The following is a 7,763-nucleotide window of genomic DNA, read 5'->3' on the forward strand; positions in this document are numbered from 1 at the left end:
TATATTTAAGGTAGGGAATTTACAAAATATCTTCATGGATCATGTTCTTTACTTAATATCCTAATGATTTTTGGCATAAAAGAAAAATCGATAATTTTGATACAGTGTTTTGTTGGCTATTGCCATAAATATACCCGTGCAACTTAAGACTGGTTTTGTGGTCCAGGGTCACAAATCTCTTCTAAAATCTACAAATATCTATTGGCATAAATTCAGATAATCTCTGTGCGGCTACCCTTCACTTTAGTTTTACTGGTATACTGTATGTGATGAGAAAACAAAAGTTTCCAGATATTTATCTTTTGATAGCATCACAGGCGTTTTTATTCATTCCATTTTTCTTAGGAAAAGAATCCTGTACAAAACCACATTATTTCCAGCATTAGAAAATTGCAGGTACAGAACATCAAAAGTAAAAAAAAAAATCACTTTGATATAATTTAACAAATACAAAGTTGACATTCATTATTTTTATTGCATTACTTCTTAATGTTTAAATATAAGCTTGACTTCATTAAAAATAAAGGTGCCATGAAGAAACAAAAAGGGTTTTTTACGTCAATGACACAGGAAAACCATTTTTGGTTCCCTGAAGAACCGTTTTGTGAAAAGTTCTTTAAAATATGACAAAATATATTATTAAAATGTTGATTGCATTTACAGCATACATCAATTCAGTATAAATCATACCTCAGTACTGTGTCTGTGTGTGTGTGTCTGTGTCTGTCTGTGTGTCTGTGTGTCTGTGTGTGTCTGTCTGTCTGTCTGTCTGTGTGTGTGTAGGGATGTGCACTGTAGTCTTACTCAAGCTTATTCGGACCTGACAGTGATGATCGATAACCTACAGTATTATATAGAAAGATTATATAGAGTTATATAGTTCAGTAATTTGAGGTATAACAGATAGCAATGTATGTACAGATATAGTTTATGGAGTTCCTATAATGCTTTTGTCTTTCTTGATCTTTACATTTAAAGTTCAAAACTCAAAGTTTTCTGCTGAGTCAGATCTCATTTTCTGGACAGTTGCTGTTGTCATCATCATGTCTGTGACCCAGAAGCATCTTCTTTTGCAAATCAGAAGGTTTTCTGTAGTGTAGTTTCGTTTTGTAAATGATTGTCATGATGATGATGATGATGATGATGAAACAGCCCACAACTACAGCGATGAAGGTGTTCCATCTTAGATATCCTAATCCATGATTATCTCCCGTTCTTGCTCCAGGAATCCCTCCTTTCCTTGGCTCTGAAAAAGTGCAATTAAACGGTTTAAATAATTGTTTAAATCACAAACTCAACTTCAGCCTATCAAACATCAGACAGATTCTCCTCACAAACTTCACAAAACATTTCTGATGAAAAGAAATGTAGAGTTGCAAACATTTATTGAATTATAAATAATAGTATTATATACTGTACCTGTTATGTTCACAGAAAATTGTGTTACTTCCCATCCACACACTGCTTGCAAAAAGAATCTGAATTGTTCCGTCATTACTGTAGTTGAACTGAAGCTGCATGTGAAGCTGTTTCTCTGTTCACAGGGTTTAAGAGGAAACTCTTCTCTACAGATTTCAGAGTTAGTATTGTTCTTAGTGTAATAAAACTTAAACACTGTAACGCAGCATTCAGACTTCTTCAGAGAGACGCTGCAGTTTAAAGTTACTTCTTTACTCACAGTTCCAGTCACATCCTCACAGCTTACACTGAAATCATCTGAAAAATAATGTATATCATACATATAATACAGCAACTGAACAATAATAATGATCTGGGGTTTTTTTTACATCTGGAGGGTCACATATTTTATTATTTATTATGAATTATAGTTTATATATTCAATAGCAATATATACACTACAGTCTCTGCATGCAATATCCTGACTGTTTCTTTTACTCATGTGCATCAGATAGAGTCAGCTGAGAAACTCAAGATCCAGTGGTCATGGAAATTGATTTCCCTCTATTGTTCAAAATGATTCACTTCAAATAGTAAATCTGAATCTGAATCCCTGGAAGGAAGTAATAGAGGCATAAACACTTGGGCTGACCTGGATAAACTTGCAAAAAGAGCCACTTGTGTTTTATATCTATTAAAGGGGTCATATAATGGTACATGCACTTTTTCAAGTTGATTGTACTGAAATGTGTGTTGGCAGTGTCTGTACACAACCATCATATAATGATAAAAATCTATCCAGTGTTTTTGTTTTAATCTCCTTATATGTTTTTCCCAGTCTCAAATCGAGCCGTTCGACCGTGTGACGTCACACGCTCGGAAGCCCCTCCCGCGATTGTTGATTGACAGCAGGGTTTCAACACTGAGCGATTCCCTGAGCGAGCGGTCAATCATAGTCCGTCATTGTTGATACACTGGAGCAGAATGGCGTCTCTAAGCGATTGTGGTGTTCTGTTCATCGGTGTAATAACGAACACAGTCATTTTAATGTTCCTAAATCCGAACCGCTGAAGACGCAGTGGCTGAGTTTTGTTTTCGAAGGGAATATTCCCGACGAGCAACGTCAATGCTTTCATGTTTGCGCGATTCGCAAATCTTTTCTCACCAGACTGCTTTATAAACGAGGATCAGTATAAAGCTGGTTTTTGCTTTATCGGTAAGAAGCTGCTCCTGAAAAAAGAATCGTTACCAACTATTTATGTTCCCTCTGCACCTCCAGGAGAAGCAAGTATAAAGTTTTATTAACCTTTATATTAATCTTTGCAAATCGCGAAAAAAAGGTTATCATGACCATTAGTTGTAACGTCAATCTGTCAATGAACTAACGTATACATCAGTTAACACATAGCGTTCGTATCTCATTACTCTACCCTGCCAGTACACAAAGATAGATCAAAGTGACATTACGTTAACCAACCATTCAGAAACGTCCTGTTCGAGCCTTAATTGTCGAACTTCTTTGCGGCCGTCATCTTGTTCCGGGTCCGACACCGGTTCAAATTGATACGATTGCACAGATGTGTCTCAGAGACTCCCGCTGCCATTCTCTCTCCAAAATATACCCTCAACTGTTGTCAAGGAAACACTCCACATGCCTTGTATCAAAACACCCGCAGAACAGAGGGGCGGAGTCAGCGAAGCTCATTATCATTTAAAGGCATATGCACTGAAACGGCGTGCTGAAAACAGAGCTGTTTTTGACCAGGTAAACTTAGTGTTTTCTTACAATACTAATGAGAATTTTTAATTAAAGTACATTACAAAGTTTTCATTTAGACCCTAAAGAATCAAATTAACTTGTATGAAAATGGCATTATAAGACCCCTTTAATAAGTTTTGACCTTTTTTCTTCATGATCTTAGATTAAGTCCCCCCTCATAATTCTCTCACACTCTTTCTAGGGGAAAGTTTATTCTCTTACCATCAGCTTGACAGACAGCAGTAAAAGTCCAAACCAGAATGAACAGTTGCACTGCATTTACAGCATTCATGGTTTTCATTCTGCAATAGAAAAAAAATGACACAAAACCACAAGATTTATTACAGTAAAGCACAGAGAACACAATGAAAAATATCCACCCGGTCAAATATTGCAACTGAATCTACAGAGCCAAAACAGAAATTGAACGTGATGATATAAAATAATTTCTATTGCATTGTCTTCACTGGCTGAACTCAAAAACAAATAGAAACAACACTGCAACACTGATCAGATAAATTTGACACGCACACACACACACACACACACACACACACACACACACACACACACACACACACACACACACACACACACACACACACACACACACACACACACACACACACACACACACACACACACACACACACACACACACACACACACACACACACAGTTTAGTAGGCTATTCAGACATTTTAAAATTAGAAAACTTTGAAAATACAAAACCAGCATCCATATTGAAGATTTCCTGTGGCTGTTTATGGATTAGTATATAAAGAGCAGGCCCGGTTCCAGAATCACGGATTTTACTCTATAGTAAAGTGCAGATGTAGAACATTTTAAGCTAAAACGACTTGCCATATGTAGAATAAGCACGGCTCCACCATAGTGTAGTGAGAGATTTAAGATCATTTACAAGACACCACTTTTACCAATATCGGAAAAGAATTTAATATATATCTCAGCTGCTCAGTGAACCCAAACAAACAATGAACTAGAGGAAAAGACCAGCAGTTTGAGCACCATTTTCTCTAGTACATTAGACATTGTTGCACTAATTAGATTAAAAAAAGATTAGAGAGAAAACTAAAGCACCATGGTACAATAGCACTACACATGTTATCAAGAGAGAAACTCGTAACTTAAAGCGTAAATGGAAACAAACTAATTTAGAGGTCTTTAGAATCGCGTGGAAAGACAGTATGTCACGTTATAAAAAGGCTCTAAAAGCAGCCAGGGCAGAGCATCTCCGCAAACTAATAGAAAATAACTAAAATAATCCAAGGTTTTTATTTAACACTGTGGCTAGACTAACAAATAAACAGACATCACCTGAGCAAAATATTACGTTACAGTGTAGTAGTAATGATTTTATGAATTGCTTCACTGAGAAAATAGAAAGCATCAGAAACACAATTGTATACAATCTTTTATGGTGTCTTATGATTCAGCCTCAATTATCGCCCCTCAAGAACAACTACACCGCTTTGCAACGATAGGACAGGAAGAGCTAAATAAACTAAACCAACAGCATGTTGTTTATTAGATCCAATACCCACTAAACTACTGAAAGAAGTGTTACCTGTAGTGGAAGAGCTTCTCAATATTATTAACTCGTCTTTATTTTCAGGTCATGTTCCAAGAATATTCAAGCTGGCAGGAATAAAACCACTCATTAACAAACCGCAATTAGATCCAAATAACCTAGCAAATTACAGACCCATTTCAAATCTTCCATTTTGTCTAAAATAATAGAAAAATTTGTGTCCGCTCAATTGTGCTCTTTCTTGCAAGAAAATGATATCTATGAAAAATTTCAGTCAGGATTCAGACCACATCATAGCACAGAAACTGCGCTAGTTAAAATGACAAATGATTTACTTTTAGCTTCTGACCAAGGCTGTATCTCAATACTAGTTCTACTCGATCTTAGCGCTGCGTTCGACACTATCGATCATAAAATACTCTTGGATCGACTACAAAACTACACTGGTGTTCAGGGACAGGCATTAAGCTGGTTTAGATCGTACTTATCGGACCGTTACCATTTTGTCTGTTTAAATGGGGAAAGATAACGTCAGTAGACTATAGAGTGCCGCAAGGATCGGTGTTAGGCCCTCTGCTATTCTCAATATGGGGAGACCGGGGATGGTTGTAACATTTTTGACCTTTCTGTCTATATCTTGGAGTACTTTTAAGCCAGTGTGTTCAAAATGTGATTCAAACTAGTTACAAGTGTCTGCTATCAAATGACATAACTTGTATCTTTGCAACTCAAACAGAAAATGCATGGTTTAGTTTCAAACACGAGGAGTGAAATGTTACAATTCACCCCATAGTCTGGGTTAGTTGTAACATACCCTGGGGTGAGATGTAACATTATGATATCCACCAGGTGATATGTAACATAACGTCCTTCGGATGAGACGTTAAACCGAGGTCCTGACTCTCTGTGGTCATTAAAAATCCCAGGATGTCCTTCGAAAAAGAGTAGGGGTGTAACCCCGGCATCCTGGCCAAATTTGCCCCTTGGCCTCTGTCCATCATGGCCTCCTAATCATCACTATACATACTAATTGGTAGGGATCGACCGATATGGATTTTTTAGTGCCGATACCGATACCGATTTTTTCCCCATCAGCCTTAGCCGATGACCGATACGGGCTGCCGATTTTCTTGAGCCGATATTTGGAGCTGATACATTTTGCTCCCTCAATTTACATCATAAAAATGACATGATGTTAACAAATGTTACAGGTCTCAATTTAATAAAAGTAACATTTATTTAACGTAAAAAAATCTATATTTAACAAATAATAAAAACATGTGAGGTAGAACAAGAACAAGTAGATAAACAATATTTAACAAATATTAAAAACATGAGGTAGAACAAAAAAAAGTTCACTGCTGAAAATAAATATTTAAGCATAAATAAAATAATTACACTATTGCACACAGTAGCAACCAGCATTATAAAGTGCACAGTGCAAACTGTACTTCATTTTAAAAGTAACGAACTATTTACTGCCATGGTTTAAATTTTTCTACATAAAATAAAATGAGCAGTCTAGTCTCTAATATCACTGCGATGGCGAGGGAGACACACACCACACGCGTCCAAACCTCAGCCAGGTGGTCGCTGAATAAATCTCCCACAAAAAGCACGGAACAACGTTGGTATTACTTAATGCTATGACCAGTGTTCGTAACAGCTACCGTACGCATACTAGGGCTGTCAAAATTGCTCAAATGGCGTTTGTATATTCCCTCTAAAAAAACATATTTGAGCATTACGTCAATAACAGGACGAATTAATACAAAGAGACATAACTACTAGTATTAAGTAGCTTATTTGAGTTTAAACATATTTGACAACGTATTACTACAAAAAAAAAACGAGTAAATCAACTAATGGCCAAGACCGCAGAGCTCACTCTGGCTCGCCCGGACTCACAGGCTAGTGATGGGCGATACTGCAAATTTCTGTATCGATCCGATACAAAGTAAATACAGGGCCAGTATCGCCGATATCGATACCGATACCGATACTTTTTCATTTTAAAAGCATGCATTTGAACTTGTATGCACTTTCCTGTGCTATAGCAGTGTGTCATGATTTATGAGGTGAATGCATCATTAATATGCTAAATCTGAACACGTTTTCATGACTACTAGGCCTAAATATTTTGTGATTTGTGCTCTCAACTCCCCTTTAATTAGTCAGTGACTTTTACAAAACTACCCTAATTATAGTACTAGCCTACTGTTCAAAAGTTTGGGGTCTGTAAGATTTTTATTTCTCTTAGTAAAAACTGTAATATTACAATTGAACATAGGCTATCTGTTTTCTATGCCATAGTAAACTGTAATTTATTCATGTGATCAAAGCTGAATTTTCGGCATCATTACTCCAGTCATGATGATAATTAATTTTAATATGCTGATTTGCTGCTCAGGAAACATTTCTTATTATTATCAATGTTGAAAACAGTTTCATATTTTGTTGGAAACCATGAAACATTTTATGCAGAATTATTTGATGAACAAAGTTGAAAGAACAGCATTTATATGAAGTAGATTTTTTTAACAGTGTAAGTAGTAATACCCCGGACATTGTGTCAAGATGATTTATTACCCTATGATTGACAGGTGGGCGGGGCTAACCTTTGACCTTCCGGAGTGTGTCCCGGAGGTCGCTTTGATCTAGGGATGACCCTTTGACCTATCGATCGATCAAGTTGACAGTTGTCTTTGATCTGGGTTATGCCGGGTGTCTTTGATGTGGTTGTATAATCATTTATTTTGACAGTTGTCTTTGATCTGGATATGCCAGTTGTCTTTGATGTGGGTGTATAATCATTTATTTTGACAGTTGTCTTTGATCCGGAGGTATTATAGAATAAAACATTGAAGCGGTGTGCAATAAATAAAATCATCTTACTTTATCAGACGTTCCCCAAAGATGTTCCTCCGAGTGACTCTCTTGCTCACCGGCCTTTTTTCATGACAGCCATGGTCACTGCATCTGTGTGTGTGTGTGTGTGTGTGGGTGTGTTACATGATACCCTCCGCATTCCTGAAGCAGGGGCTATAAATTTGT

At 36.8% G+C, this 7,763-nt stretch overlaps 1 long non-coding RNA gene across 1 annotated transcript; it reads right to left on the reverse strand.

The window, feature by feature from the left end:
• Window positions 1–1,611: 1,611 nt before the first annotated feature.
• LOC130104189 (uncharacterized) lies at window positions 1,612–3,963 on the reverse strand. The gene is made up of 3 exons (XR_008809444.1): window positions 3,890–3,963; window positions 3,380–3,459; window positions 1,612–1,716 (listed from the first exon to the last, which is right to left on the reverse strand). It is a non-coding gene; the product is annotated as an uncharacterized LOC130104189 (long non-coding RNA).
• Between the last annotated feature and the right edge of the window lie 3,800 nt (window positions 3,964–7,763).

The sequence above is a fragment of the Rhinichthys klamathensis genome, unplaced genomic scaffold (assembly GCF_029890125.1).
Source record: "Rhinichthys klamathensis goyatoka isolate OS25496 unplaced genomic scaffold, OSU_Roscu_1.1 h1tg000304l_1, whole genome shotgun sequence".
NCBI lineage: Eukaryota > Metazoa > Chordata > Actinopteri > Cypriniformes > Leuciscidae > Rhinichthys > Rhinichthys klamathensis.